This window comes from Zootoca vivipara, chromosome 7 (assembly GCF_963506605.1).
Source record: "Zootoca vivipara chromosome 7, rZooViv1.1, whole genome shotgun sequence".
Taxonomy (NCBI): Eukaryota; Metazoa; Chordata; class Lepidosauria; order Squamata; family Lacertidae; genus Zootoca; species Zootoca vivipara.
Window position 1 is genome coordinate 73,921,992 of NC_083282.1, and position 16,013 is coordinate 73,938,004.

The 16,013-nt window shown below is 43.8% G+C and overlaps 1 protein-coding gene and 1 pseudogene across 2 annotated transcripts in view; both read left to right on the forward strand.

Moving 5' to 3' along the window:
- SRC (SRC proto-oncogene, non-receptor tyrosine kinase) overlaps positions 1-16,013 on the forward strand; it is a 90,065-nt gene that overhangs the window by 15,687 nt on the left and 58,365 nt on the right. The gene's annotated exons all lie outside the window — the stretch shown is intronic.
- On the forward strand, positions 1,892-8,466 carry LOC118088467 (uncharacterized; annotated as a pseudogene).

Genomic DNA, 16,013 nt, shown 5'->3' on the forward strand with positions numbered 1-16,013 from the left:
ACTTATTGGAAATTTATATTATGAAGAAACCTTAATACAGTATGTCTGCCTTGGGAGTTGTCCTCTGTGCCATCAATAATTCTGCTTTGTTAGTTGCAACACAGGGTGGGAAAGTCCAATATGGAGCTCATTATCAAACGGATTGATTTGCTGCAAAGATGGGATTGGTTTGGAAATTGAAAAGCTGCAGGTCTATGGCTGATTGGGGAGAGTTCAGCATAGCAGTGAATCAGTAGTGCTGTAGAGTAAGCTTTCATGGGCTAGACTTTTAATAATAATAATAATAATTCTGTTATTTATGCCCCGCCCATCTGGCTGGCTTTCCCCAGCCACTCTGGGTGGCTCCCAACCGAATATTAAAAACTGTAAGTGACCGATAGCCAGGTGCTAAATGCGCCTGGGACCTTGCTAATTTTGAGCACTGCCAGCATCTTTAGACAGGACTGGGAAAGACTTCTATTTGAAATCCTGGAGAGTCATTGTAAGACAGCATGTAAACAATACTGAGCTTGATGGACCAATGGTCTAACTCAGGCATCCCCAAACTGTGGCCCTCCAGATGTTTTGGCCTACAACTCCCATGAACCCTAGCTAACAGGACCAGTGGTTGGGGAAGATGGGAATTGAAGTCCAAAACATCTAGAGGGCCGAAGTTTGGGGATGCCTGGTCTAACTCATTGTAAGGCAGCTTTGTAGGAGCTTGTGAGAGACTGCTGGGGCATCCTACTGGGAAGTAGGTCCTGCTGTGTTCAATGAGGCTTTTTCCCAGAGAAGTGTGCATAGGAATGCCACATAGGAAATCAGTGCAAAAATTGTTATTCCTATGTTTTAATTAATATAATGGACAATTGAATTTTAAAGCACACAGTGAGTAGGAAGTCAGCATGTGCAAGAACAAGGCTGTTCTATTTTGATAGATGTTTGTGGGTGGTAAGTGAGAGAATGAGCACATGTGGGGCAGCTGTTAGGTAAGAAACTCATCCCAACTGGCTTTGGGCCTCTTTGTTCAGCAGCCATCTGTTTATCTCCAAAGCAGACCTACTCACCACTAGTTGCAAACTCCTAGGAAAATATTTTTGGTGGGGAGGGTGAGGGTGATTCATGGGCCCTAGTCCACTCACTATTATAATCTACCTAGATCTCAAATGCACCTATAAGGATTTGAATAGTACATCATGATGCTATTAGTCACCAGCATTTTCAGAACATGCAGAGCAAACAAGCTATCTAATGGTAGCCAACATGGTGCCCTCCAAAGGTTGTTGGACTACAGCTCCCATCCACCAGGCAGCATGGTCAGTCATCAGGGATCAGCAACATGCGGAGGGCACCATGTTGGCATAGCTGCCACGTCTTCAGTTTTTCGCGGAAAACCCCCGGATTTTAATCTGTTTCCCGCTGTTATCCCAAATAGAAAGAAATCCCAGAAATCCCCCAGATTTCCTACCTGCCAGGGAGGCTCCATTTCGGGTGCCACTCTGCCTTACCTTCCAAGTCCCGGACTGCAGAATCCGGGACCGGCAGCCCTGTGACACCGGAAGTTGTGTCGACGTAACTTCCGGTGTCGCTTTGCCCTTCTATGGGCACCAAAAATGGCCGCCGCCGGCTTCAATAGTCGCTTCTACACATGTCAGGAAGTGCGTCGACGCAACTTCCGGTGTCGCTCTGCCCATCGATGGGCACCCAAAATGGCCGCCGCTGATGCCGGAAGTTGTGTCTATGCACTTCCGGACATGCGTAGATGCGACTTTTGAAGCCGGCGGCGGCCATTTTTGGTGCCCATAGAAGGGCAAATTAGGAAAAAAATGGCCGCCGTCAGGAGAAAATAACGGAGAAAAACGGGAGACGAAGTGATACGGGGGACCACCGGGAAAAGGTAAGTAAAAACGGGGGGTTTCCAGGGGAAAACGGGGTACTTGGCAGCTATGCACTCTGCCCATGTCTGGGCACCGGAAATCGGGCAGGGCGGCACCGGAAGTCGCTTCTGCGCATGTCCAGACATGCGTAGAAGCGACTTCCAGTGCCGCGCCGCTGCTGATCCCGCATTTTTCAGCGGGAGACTTGGCAGCTATGCATGTTGGTTATCTCTGTTCTACAGAATACCTACCTGCCTTATCTGGAAAACAGAAGCTGTTGCCCAAACCAGCTGAGAATTTCAGTCTGTTAGTATTACTGAAGACTTTGCTGGCATGACCAGTTGTGTGTTGTTTTTCACAGCCAGGGGAAACTAACACCTTAAAGAAAATGGTAGGTTTCATCTTCCTGAGCCCATGAACTACAAAGTGCCCCTTTCAGACCAGGGCTCTTTAGATCTCCCATTTGCTAGGCCAAAGCTCCTTTGTAGAGCCAAACAGCATGACGGAATAAAGAGATGTGTTGCGTGTTGATGCATGCAGTCTTTGAAGGTCCAGGGGAAACACATTCAGCCTAAACAAAGATGTTTGTTTTTAAGACTCTAGCTAGCTAGCCTTGGTGTAGAAAGCAGAGCATAAAAGCGGCTGCTTTCTGTAGACTATTAATAGCTATGCTAGATATCTTCAGCAAAGACTTATTAAGTCACAGAAAGCTCACAGTTCTGTTGGTAGATCGGAGAGGTGCTCTCTTCTCCAAGAAAAACATGCATGCATGCAATGTTAGACCCCTAGAGATGGGGAACATAGTAATGGGTAATGGCAAACATTTTCTCCAGTTGTTACGGGTTGAAGCTAAGACTCCACCCTTTAGTTTGTTCTCTTGGTTACTTCCAATTCCTTATGTACCTGAGTGTTAGCCTGTTTAGCAATAAATTTGTTCCAGGCCCACAAAGTGAATAGCTTTCTCTTATATTAAACAAGAACTTAACAAGGAAGCTTAGGCCCACAGACCAAAGGCAGCCATTGAAGTACATATCTCTCTGACCCTTGGCACTCTTTTCCAGGTCACTCAAACCACCCCCTTCCCCTGCCTTGATCTGCATTCTTTCAGTGTTTTGGCCTGGCTGGACTGTGTCCTTGAGTTCTGATAATGCTTCCTTGTTTGTATGGTGGAGGAGACAAGGAAGGAAGGAAGGAAGGAACTAGCTTACTGTACAAAGGTAAAATTCATGTCTATTGTTCTGCCTACTTTTGACTCTGGCCCCTTCCACTGCTGGCATATGGCCTGTGCAAGGTTGCCTAGAAGGAAAAAGACCCCCCCCCCTTCCAGGAGCTCTCACCCAGACACCTTTTGATTTCCTGAGTATCAAACTAGCCCAGTGGTTGGCAACCTGCATTCTGTGCGTGACATGGCCCTGGCTTCATTTCTTGTGATGCTCCTGATGGTGGCACATGGGGGGGGGTGGCGGCACACAGCTGAGGAAGTGATAAAGCAATAGGGTGGCACAGAAGAACGAGAGTGAAGTGTGCAATCCCGCAGTGCTGCCAACTCCACTCACATTTGGCTCTGCCCTGGCCACCAATGGCATGTGGCCTCTGAAAGATTATCTCCAAGCAATGTGGTCCTTGACAGGAAAAAAAGATTTCCTACCCTCTATCATTACTGAGCACGGATACCGACAGCTTTAAAATGACAAAATAAAAGGACAGTTCCATCTCTTCTGATAGTGTGAGAGCAGCACAGGAAGGCATGATAATATCAGATTGGATATTGATCAATTAGTGTTTGCTTAGACATTTGATCTAATTGTAAATGGCAAGCTTCCTACTGTGAAACACAATTACATGAAGTCTAGAGGGGTCGACAGTAACACCTAAGATGTCTTTAAGATATTGTGTAAATGACTCTGAAAGGATCTAGCAAGAGTTTCCAGCAGCCAGGAAAATAAATGCAGCATTAGGAAAATATCTTATGATGACTAGCATTCTTAGCAGGGGAATTCTAGGAACCAATTTTTTTTAAAAAAAAACTACAGGCAACTCATACAGCTTGGTAGCAATAAGGTGTGAGCATCTCATTGTTCCATCAGGGTTTGAACCTATTGTGGGTCTTGAACCTTAGAGACATCGGACAAGAATTTTCTTCTGTGTACCCCTCTGAATACTGGCCCAGAGGGTAAACTACAGCATGGTTAGGTCACAAGCATATTGAATACTGCAAGGACAGAGAAGGTCACATGACAAGGAGAAATTCCTTTAAAAGCTTCCAAGCCAGGCTGGTTCTTTAGTCTGCATGCAACACATGGATGGGCTCTCTTTTTCATGTCAGGGAACTTTTAATATCTGGATTTGAAGACTGCAAAAAATATTGTCTTATAGAAAATAGTATGGTTGTATGTTAATGATGAGTAAATGCTATATTAAGCTGAAGGACAGAGTCTTTTAATCCTTTTTCATTATCTTTTCTCTCTTTTTCTTCTGTCCCTTTTTAGATTACATTTTTAAAGTATTTCTTTTTTCTGGTGTATTATGAAAAGATACTTTGTATTGGGTAGGTCTTTGGAGAAGTATCAGTAAAAATACCGTAGATGTTTTATTTAAAAACAGAGAGAGAGAGAATCTTAGGATGCAATTGTAAACATACTGTACTTCCAAAGGAATACCGGTCCTACTGAATCTTAAGTAAAAACATGAATAGTCAATATAACTGCAATTGACAATACAATTTCAATTTATTTTAAATTATCTGTATTTATTCATCCTGCTACATCTCATTGTTTGTCACCAGATCGTGATGGGCAGGGTTGTATCCTACATAATATGAAAAGACTGTATTCTAAATGCTTTTATCTGTCAGATTTTGCCTGTCTTCTTAAAAGATGTGCAGATACCAACCAATCAAACCTGAACTTAGTGGGTCTTAAGAAACTCCACTTTCCAAATGTTGAAAAACTGCCAATGGTGTTTTTTTTTTACATCATTAAAAGAAAAACATCTATTATTATTACAGTGCCAAAAGGCTCCAAAGTGAATACAGATAACCATAGCAAACTAGATTTGTTGATATGGATTAAAAACTGTTTGCATCTCAAGCAGCAGCAAAACTCTTTCCATGACTTGTATAGCCAGAATGCTGAATCACACTTCTTAGCTGGCAGAACTTCCTGCATCAAGAGAGCCGGCCTGCTGTCAGCTGCCAGCAAGCCAGTAATGACAGTTCCACACCACGCCCCCCTAGGGCTGAGCCAATGGAAACAACGCCCGGCTATCTACATGTATGCAGGAAGCAGTCCTTCCCAGGGCTACACAGAGGCTGCGTTGGAGGTAGAACGACATTTCACCATGGGACTTTTACTCAGCTGGATTCAGAGTGCTTTGCAGAGTTTCTATGGGACAGAGGCAGTATTCTCCTGCTGGGCCTGGATGCAACTGGCAAAACAACCCTTCTCTCTAAGCTGAAGCTGAATGAAACCATAATGACCATTCCCACCATTGGCACGTGGAAACAATAAGGCCCATCAGGTCCATCAACAACGTCTCTTTCACCATGTGGGATGTGTGTGGTCAAGAACGGGTCAGACCGCTGTGGAGGCATTTCCAGCCCAACACAGCGTGGATTACTTTCGCTTTGAGGAGGCCAGGTCTGAGTTGGAAGCCCTGCTGGGTGACGAGCACTTTCAAGGGGTACCCGTGGTGCCATTGGCCAACAAGCAAGGCTTGCCCAGAGCGTGCCACCCCCCCCCCCGGGAGGTGGCAGAAAAAATGGGGCTGAGGAAACTGCAAGGCCACTGATGGCCTGTGCAGGGCTGCTCCACCCTGACCGGAGAAGGGATCCCCAAGGCAATGTGGAAGCTAGCTGAGATGGTCAAGTGGCGTTGCAAAACCCAGGGCACATAGTCAGTTGGAGAGTCATATTAAGATCTATAGATATACAGTGGTACCTCTGCTTACAAATTTAATGCGTTCCAAACGCACATTCGTAAGTCGAAAAAATTCCTAAGTCTAAACCCTATCTAAAAATTTGTAAGTAGAAAAAATCCTATCTAAACCACATCCAAGATGGCGGACGGAGCTCCATTCGTAAGTAGAAACATTCATAGAGTTATTCGTAAGTAGAGGTACCACTGTACAGTGGTACCTCGGTTTAAGTACACATTTTTTTCCCGGAAGTCTGTACTTAACCTGATGCGAACTTCCCCATTGAAAGTAAGTGGATTAATCCGCTCCAGACGGGTCCACAGAGTACTCAATCTGAAGCGTACTTAACCCCAAGTATGAGTGTAATTGGTTCTGGAAGTCCGTACTTAACCTGAAGCGTACTTAACCTGAAGCGAACTTTCCCATTGAAAGTAATAGAAAGTGGATTAATCCGCTCCAGATGGGTCCGCGGAGTAGTTAAACTGAAAGTACTCAAACCGAAGTGTACTTAAACCGAGGTATGACTGTAGTAGAGCAGGGGTCAGCAAACATTTTCATCAGGGGGCCAGTCCACTGTCCCTCAGACCTTGTGGGGGGCCGGAATATATTTTGAAAAATATAAATACCCTGCAAGCCGGTCCCGCAGCTGCCTCCGGACCTGGAGGAGGAACGCACTCTGCATGCATTCAGGAGTGTGTCTCGGCACCACCCGCTCACTAGCGTCACGGAAGTCAGTCCCCGTGTGACGAGGCGTCTGCAGCACGCGGGGACTGTAGGGTCCATGGGCTGGATTTACGAGCCGGGGGGGAGTGCATCCGGCCCCTGGGCCTTAGTTTGCCGGCCCCTGTAGTAGAGCACGAGACTCTTACTCTCAGGGTTGTGGGTTAGAGCCCCACGTTGGGCAAAAGATTGCACTGCAGGCGGTTGGACTAGGTTACCCTCATGGTCCATCCCAATTTCTTGGATTCTTGCATGGAGGACATAAGATATCCTGCTTCTTGGTTGCTTGTTCTGGCTGAGATGCCCTTGCCAAGGCTGCTTCATCTGCACACGGTCTATATGGAACACTATCCTGTTTACCAACTGCTGCCATGAGATTTCAGAGAAGGCACACATGCTGTTGTTTCTTGGACACTGAATCCGGTGTATAGCTCTATTGGACAGTTCACATGAGTTTTGTGATATGTAGTTTGGACCAATAAAGGCATTGGCCTAATTTGGAATGTCTCTTATGGGCCGACATTGCTGCTTTTCCTTTTTATTCAACTTATCGTTAGCCAGAATACATAACCAAAAAAAGAAAATTCCTGGACTTGAAAACCTGAATAATCAGCCCCACCAATATCATCTCTGGATCCTTGGCTATTTGAGTGCTTCTGCGATGTAAACGAAAGTTTATCATTTTGCCTTCTACATCCCCACTTGTTCTGTTTGGGAACTGTAAAGGTCCCTTCCTCCCCTCTCATTTTATACCTATAACCTACCTGATTTCGCTCTCTTCTTTAATGCCTCAGCATTTTGCCACTTTGGTTTTATTACTGTTATGTCAAAGCTTTTGCAAACCATTTAAATTTCTTTAATTGAAAAGAAAATATGTGGTTTTTTATACAAATAAATAAAACTGGAATGATTATATACACACACACACACACACACACACACACACACACACACACACACACACACAAGGATCTACAGGGGAGAATAATTATCTACATTGAGAACAAGGATGGGGGGAGAACCTGCTGAGTTGGGGGCAGATTCGGCCTCCAAGGAACATGCTGCAGTGTTTGCTGCCACTGCAGCAGCAGCAGCAACAGTGGGCAGTGCAATCCTTGGAGGCTGGATCGGCTGCCCCTCTGGATTCTGCCGCCTGAGGCGTCCTCCTCACCTTGCCTCATGGGTAGGCTGGCCGTGCTACTCATCCCAATGGCTGTTTTCATCCTCCAGTGTTGGAGGTAGTACGTCTCTGTGTACCAGAGTGCCGACTGGTGATAACTGTGTGGCAAGATTCAGGTAGAGCTGTGTCGTCGCGTGTGTTTGTTTTTCTCCATGACCGAGCTGTGACGAATAGGCTGCAGACAGCCTCCTCTGTGTTGTCAGAATCAGGCCTGACTTCCTGTGGTCTTACCTTGCGGTGTGACTAATGTGTAGGGGAGAGAAGGAGAGATGAAGAGAGAATCAAGGTGGGGCTCTTATTATGAAGGGGTACAGGTGGAGAACAAATGGATCTAATGGGGCAGGGGAGCCTCTTCATTTTCTGCCTCTCACCCCAAGGACAGCCTGTTGTTGCTTTTTTAGGGGTTGGGGTTCATGCATCCATCTTATCTGTGCGGGGAGAGTAAAGCCTATAGATATCTCTCTCCACCCCCTTCTCTCTCTCTCTCTCTCTCTCTCTCTCTCTCTCTCTCTCTCTCTCTCTCTCTCTCTCTGTGGACAGGTTCTCTGTCTGTCCTGGAAGACTACCGCATCCTCCTTTCTCACCATCGTTGCTATTTTCCATGCATCTCTCTCCACCTGGAGTAACAAAGGTGGGTGTGCCCTTGTTTGCAAGTGCTGGAGTCCTCACCCCCCCCCCCGACATTCTGTCCAAGCTGTTGTGTTTCAGCGTTTGTTTCCAGTCACTCTTTATAGGAGATGCCGCAAAACGGATTAATCCCTTTCCTTTTAAAGGGGGTTGGGGGTTGGGGGAGAGTCGGTCAGAGCATCCCGAGGATTAACCCAATAAGGGTATTGCGGGGCGGGGGGGGGGGGCTAAACCATCCAGCAGGAATCCTCAGGAAGGCAGCCGCCCTGTTAAGTTGGTGCTATTATCAGAAAGATAATATTTGCATTCAACTAGGATTTTGCCCACAAGGGTTAATCTTACCGTTTGCCCCCTGCCCTTTCTTTAAATTAAAACAGTGGTCTGAAGCACGGTCAGTAAGCCCTCTTTGTCTGTGCAGGTTCTACATTAAACCAGCATTAAGTACCCCTTGCCTTGTTTCTGTTAACAAAGAGCTGTCATTAAAAGGTAAAAGGGATGCGGGTGGCGCTGTGGTCTAAACCACGGAGACTTGGGCTTGCCGATCGGCTGTCATTACAGCTTATTGATGAGGGTGGAATCCAAAGTGGGGAATCCAGGGCAGAATGTGTAGCATGTCTTTGCTTCTCGACATACTTCAGAGTGTCCATTGCTTGTAGACAGGGTAATCTCTTAAATTTATTTATTTTTAAATACTTGCAAAGCTATATATGACTTTTAAAACAAAACAGAAATTCAGAAACTATGCACAAATACATAAAGTTCTATATTCCATAATAAATATGCCTTAGGGCATTTATTAGAAATCGTCATATTTCTAATTAATCCAGGTTGTACTTTATCACCATTGTGTTTCCTCATATTAAATCAAAGCAATATTGCCTTCTTGGAAATAAAGCATTCTGGGTACAAAATCCAAGCATGGTTTCCACTTATTTATAAATATATCTAATGTTTGGTGCTTTTTCCTCAGCCTTATATAGTTTGCCAGTTTAACCATTACAGCTTGCTCCCACATTTTCTAATCTGCCCCTATCCATTCATCTTTGGTATTTTTAGTTGCTTCCGATGTTTAGCATGTAACTTCTGAGCGGCTGCTAAAATTTAAAAAAGGAAAATATTTAAAACTGGTTAATTATGTAGTATCTTTTATATAGGGTGACAGAAATAATAATGGATGTATTTCAATATTTTTTTAAATGCAAATTTTAAACTGGCCATTGCCTAGACCTGTTGCCAGCTGGCTGAGTTTCTTTTTATTTGGCTTTCTGTGGATTCAAATGCATGTGCATTCATACATAAAGAGACATAGTCAATGTACATCCTTGGTGAGACAATTTTGACGCTGCTGGGTGGCAACTCTGCTTAGGAACCAGAAATCTTTTTCTGTGCTGATTTATTTGTGGGTGCAAAATTTAATAAAATGCTTACTCATGCTGAATAGATATATATATTTTAAAAAAGCAGAAGGTTGGTAGTACAGAACACAGCAGATTGACATATTGGATGAGTTATGAAAATCAGTTTCTTATGACAATCTGTAATGAGTTTGTGTGTGTTTGTGTGTCGGCTGCACCCTAATCTGATTGCCACATGGTCATGAAGTGAACAGCTGGTCCTCAGGCGTGCATGGAAAGCAAGCAGAATGTTGGCATCTCTATTCTTTCTTACATGGTTTTGCACTAGAAAAACAAAACCCACATCCAATTAAACATTTCTCTCCTATAAGCATATGTAGACTGTGTTTTCTTATCATAATTTCCTGCACCCTTTATATATTTATTCGCTCCTCAGCCAAGTGCCTCTGGGAAGCACACAAACAGAACGTGAAGGCAACAATCTCTCTTCCTTGATTCTTTGTCTCTAGCAAGTGATATTCTGAGGCATCCTGTGTTAACCAGGCACTACCAAGAGGCAAAGTGTGTTGGCTGCCTCACAAGAAGCCTGTCTGTGAATGCTGGAATCTTTTAAATCTAGCCTTCTTGCCTAGTGGCAATTACTAGACGTTCTCCATGAATTTGCTCCGTTCATCTTTCTCAAAGCTGTCCAAGCCAGAGGCTATCGTCGCATCTTACGGTAGCAAATTCTACAAACAGATCATGCCTTCTTATCTATGCATCAAGTAATTGATCTATCAAGCCAGCAGCACCCTTGAACTGGGCTTGAACACTGCCAAAATTTGTCCTCTGTTTTCTTGAAAGCTTTCCTCCTCTGAGAAAGAGGCTTCAGTTTTATTGCCTCATTCTCAGGGTGCTTGAGCATTTCCTCAGAATTTAATAGGGCAGTTCCGCACCATTCAATGCATATTTAGAGCACATGGCACACACTACCAAAGAATCCTGGGAACTGCAGTTTATTAAAGGTGCTGGAAACGATAGGTCTGTGAGAAGGAAACTACAGTTCCCAGGATTCATTGGGGGAAGTCATGTGGTTTACAGTAAACGTGTGTTGGGTATGCTTTAGCTTTATAGTGTGGAGCTGTCCCAGGTAACCTTCTGTGCTCTTGCACATAGGAAGCTGCCTTTCATTGGGCCAGAATACCTGTCAGTCTAGCCCACCACTGTTGCCTGTTTGCTCTGACTTTCTCCAGCGCCACATGCAGAGGCCATTGTAGTGTTGGAAGGGATCCTGAGCGTCATCTAGTCCAACCCCCTGCAATTCAAGGATCTTTGGCCCATTGTGGGGCTCGAACCCACAACCCTAAGATTCTTGGACTCTACCTCTACTGAGCTATCCCAGTGCATAACAACTCGGCTATAGTCACTCCCTTAAGGAGGACCCTGCCCAGAGTTCCCTGGGATGAAGTGCAAAGGCTGAAATATTAAAGCAAAAATGACCCAGCACTGCTCTGCTTTTCCATTGGCCCTCATTTAATGAAACTACTTAAAAGGTTTGCCTGAGGCAAAAATAAAAAATAGAATGAGGAAGGTGTGGCTCTCTCAGATGATGTTGCATTGGCACATGAGTGTGCGCTTTTGTGCAGGGTACATTTCATGCTTACAAATCAAGGTTCTGTGTCCAAGGTCTCATGAGTCAAGTGGTAGAGATTGGGATGGATCTTGATCTCCCCCCCCCCTCCTCAAATGTTGATTATTTGTGCTTTGAGAACATCTGCACAAGCCTCCTGGTTTGATTACTTCAGTTCCAGCGTCAGATTCCCAATTTTTCTACTACTCTGCATCTGGCCATTGCAATGTTTCCCCTCTTTTATCTGTGTCAAAGCCTTAACCCCACCTGTATGCTTTCTGACAAATGGGTACTGATTTACCTCCCCAGTTACATGCCCCCTTACAAAGTACGAGGGGGTGACATTTAGGTGCCTCTGATTCTTTCCAGGGGTAGTTCTGAATTGATCAATAGGCTAAAATGCTCATTTTATGACACACCTTTGCTGTGTTGTGTGAGAATATTTCCTTGCTGAAATGAATCACTATGGACCTGAGTTATGAATGCCTGCTCTAGAAACTCCACATCTAATTTTACCTCCCTCCCTCTTATGTCCTGCCACTTCTCCACAGAAGGACCATTGTTCAGTGGTTCAATCTCCAGGTAGAGCTTCAAAAGACTCTTGCTTGAAACCCTGGAGAGCTGCTGCTGCCAGTCAGTGCAAACAGTACTGCGCTAGATGTACCAATGGCCTGAAATTGCATAAGGCAGCTTCTTGTGTTCCGTTATTTTCTTTAAAGAAGACTAGATGCCGGCCCTGCCCTACCATTAGACAGGGTGAGGCAGCCACCTCATGGAGCCCAAAGTGTTAACTTAAATTATTATTGTTTTATTTTTTTACTGCCAGGGAGGAGTATTTGTGGAATTTTCTGCTCCAGGTGCCAAAATAATTTGACTGGCCTTGAGTGGTAGGTTCTTCGACTAAGGGGAAGGTTCCCTTTTGCTTTCCTCCCTGCTACGTTTCAGACTGTAAAAGGTCTTGAGTCAGCTGCAACTGAAACACCTCTGCTCCCTGAGATTTGTCAAGTTCCGCCAAAACTCACTCTTAGAAATTACAATGCATCTGGAAATGTGTGTTTGCTGGCCCTGCTTCACAGCCTCCTCGAGTGCTTTTCGAATGTATTCTTGAGTAGTGATGACACCACACTGCTTGCCTGGATGAATGTGGGGCGGGTGGCTGCAAACCGGACTTTGGCACAGCTAAAATGTAGACTACTGCACAAAGATAAGAATCACATCTGTTTCTTTTGCCTCTGCCCCTCGCTGGCAAGTGATCCCTGGAGGGTTACCCACGTGGCAATGTATAAATATTTTGATAAATCAATATTCCTTATATCTTCTGTCCTTGGCTTATTTTGACGTAATTTGTGGTAAAAGAGGGTTTCAGCGGCCTTCCCATAGGCATTTTATTTATTTAAATATTTTCTACCCCACCTTTCCTCTATTAAAACACACACCACACACACACACACACACACACACACACACACACACACAAAAGAAAAGAGCCAACCCTCAAGGCAGCTTTACAAACCAATAAAAGGAATATAAAACTCCCAACAGTAATAATTAAAACACCATACAAAAACCAATGCAACCAGGGAAAAGGGAGCAACTGCAGGCTGTAAACCATAATTGCTTCTAAAAGCCCTAGCAAAGAAGAGAAACTGAAATTGGCTTACAAAAAATGATGATGGTGGTGCCAGACAAATTTGGGAAAGGAAAGGAATTCCATAACCAGAACACCAAATAAAGAGGACTGGGAGTAGTAGCCTGTTGTGTTTTGTGTTATTGGATCAGAAAGGAAGGGCTTTGTGTCCTAGGGCAGTGTTTCTCAACCAGTGTGCCTCCAGATGTTTTGGGACTACAACTCCCATCATTCCTGACCACTGGTCTTGCTAGCTAGGGATGATGGGAGTTGTAGTCCCAAAACATCTGGAGGCACACTGGTTGAGAAATACTGTCCTAGGGGGAGAAATCATTTGGCTTTTCTTCCAGATTTGCAACATGTGAATGTGTGGTTAGCGGCTACTGCTTCTAGCTGTTAGTTCAGGATTTTTTAATTTATTTTTTAACGGTATCGCCCACAAATTATTCTTCTGTGTCGTTTCATCCTTGGATCTGCTTGACTTTCCTGCCATCAACTCTGAATCCATGATCTGTTTTTTGTTTCTTTCCTCCCTTGAGGCTAACCAGCAATCAAAGGGGTTAGGGCTTTGTGTTCATGCCCTAAAAAGTAGATCTTCTCCCAACAGCCTGTGAGTCAGTGGGTGGTAGAAGGGCTTTTGGAATAAACATGAACTCAGAGCACAGCAAACAGGAGCAATCTGCTCATCATTACTAAGATTCTGCTTACTTAGTCAGCTCACTTTGTTTGTATGTGGACTCAATCAACCTTCCTTGTAGAGGTGCTTCCGAAGCATAGCAGCCGAAAGTGAACTTTGCATTTTATTTGAGGAAATGGTTTGTGCTAAAATAGCAGCTTTTAGGAAAAGAAGGATCCTTTTCTCTCTTAAGACAATGAAGTTCTCCGTTTGACCCCAAATAGCTTATACAGTATATATTTCTTTTATTAAATTGGCAAGTTGCTGTTTTTTTGTTTTAAAGCGCTGTAGGCTTTTCTTAACCAGGCGCAGAAGTTCATTTCTAAAAATTGTGGTGTGTATCTGGGCAAAATGTTCAAGGGGCTGAGCAACTCCCTTATGTAAAAAGGTTACAAGGTTCAGGGCTTTTTAAGCCAGGGGGGGAAACAGGGAGTAAGGGGAAGAGACAGAAGATCTGCATAAAATGAATGTATGTTGTGGAGCAGTGTTAGAAACTGAGAGAGAAAAGCTAGGAGCCAAATGCCTCCTGGGACCTGGGTTGTGGGCGCCAAAATAGAATGTCTAGTAACCACTGGGGAGAGGTCAGCAACACTTTTTATTTATTATTTTGATAAGCATGAAGTCATACACAATTCACATAAGTGACACATGGTTAATATCACATTTTTAACAGAAATTGTTAATGCATGTTTAATTTGGTGTTCAACGATACAAGAATATTGGTGCCATACTGCAGTTTTCAAAACACTCTACCCTTGATTGTTAAACTCCTAACATATTGTCTATCCTTAATGTATACTTTGAGACTTCAAAGCACATACACTTCAGTAATCCTTGAGTGCCAGGCGCAAAAAAATGGCACCTAGACTTTTTGAGGTGCTCGCAAATGGAGAATCTTTAGGCACAAAATGTGCCTGGCGTCTCGCTAATTTTGAACCCTGCTTCACACACATGGAATTCAGTCCAGTTTTCTGTGTGCAGCTGATCCAACCACATATCATGTTAGCTGTGGGAAAAGTGGACACAATTGTAAACCATAGTTTCCAGGTTTAAACAAACGGTAGTTAACGGGAGACTTGTGCACTCATGTAAACGGCTATGTCTAAAAACACAAGGCTTATTCATATCTTGCCTGATTAAGCTGAGATATAATCAGTGCTGTTTTCTGGGGGGGATGCAGGGGGACGCATACCCCTAAACATTTTGTGAATCTAAGTTTAGCTTCATTGAGGGGCAGTATTTCAATATGAGTAGGAAAATGAGAATACCCCTAAACATTTTTTTATAGAAAAAAGCACTGGATACCCAGATCTGAGATCTCTCATTGTCTGAATAGGAGAGGGCTGTTAGTTTATGTCCTACATGTTGTTAAATAGATAAATAGCATATATGGTTCCTATAATACTTTAGTGGACCAATTTTTTGAAATGGGATGCTGGACTAGATTAGAGTGCCTATGTGTCTTACTTTAAGGAATGCATCCTCAATTTGATGGAGTGTCTGATCCAAGTCCAGGTTAAATATAAAGAACCAGAAGAGAGGAGAACAGAGGCTTTGAAGTTGCTCATCCAGTTAACATCTGGGCTGCAAACTGAGCTGGCACAAAGTTAACCTGGTCACAGCCTTCCCCACTGTGGTCAGATGTCTTGCAATTTTTATTTTATTTTAAACTACAGAATTTAGATGTACATATAAATCAGCATATGCAAATTTTATGCAATTTTATGTTTACTTCTATCCTTTCCTTTATTTGGTGATGAGCAAGTGATCATTCTAGATCAGGTTTCCTCAACCTTGGCCCTCCAGGTGTTTCGAGACTACAATTCCCATCATCCCTGACCACTGATCCTGCTAGCTAGGGATCATGGGAGTTGTAGGCCAAAAACACCTGCAGGGCCGAGGTTGAGGAAGCCTGTTCTAGATGGATCTGTGGCCTGATCTAGCAAGGATCTGTTACTGCTGTTAATGATGCTAGATTTAATTGAATAATAGATCATTAAAAAAACCCACCTTGAAGTATTTCTTTTTTAAATCCTTTGTAGTCTCAGGAATTTCCTAACTACTTGAGATTCAGAATCAGGTCCCCAAACAAAATTATTCATTTTTTTTTGGGGGGGGAGAAGGTTCCTGATATGATATATAGATTTAAAATCACTACCGTACTTTGGATTTTTGATGGTTGAACTGATGGGTGAAATGGTGTGCTTGAACACACTGGATTCAGCTAACGTTTCCCCAAAATATTTTCCAAGGCTTTGGTAAAGGCACAATCCACACACAGGTGCCTGCCATTCACTAGACTAGCTCAACACTTGAGAATTTATTGAAGTCTACTTGGCGCAGGGAACAAAGCCGCTGTGTGGTAGACAGGGAATCCTGCTATATCTGGGGATCATTGTAAGTTATGGGAGAAATGGGGGAAGATTTTCTGTAAAGTGGAATAACTAA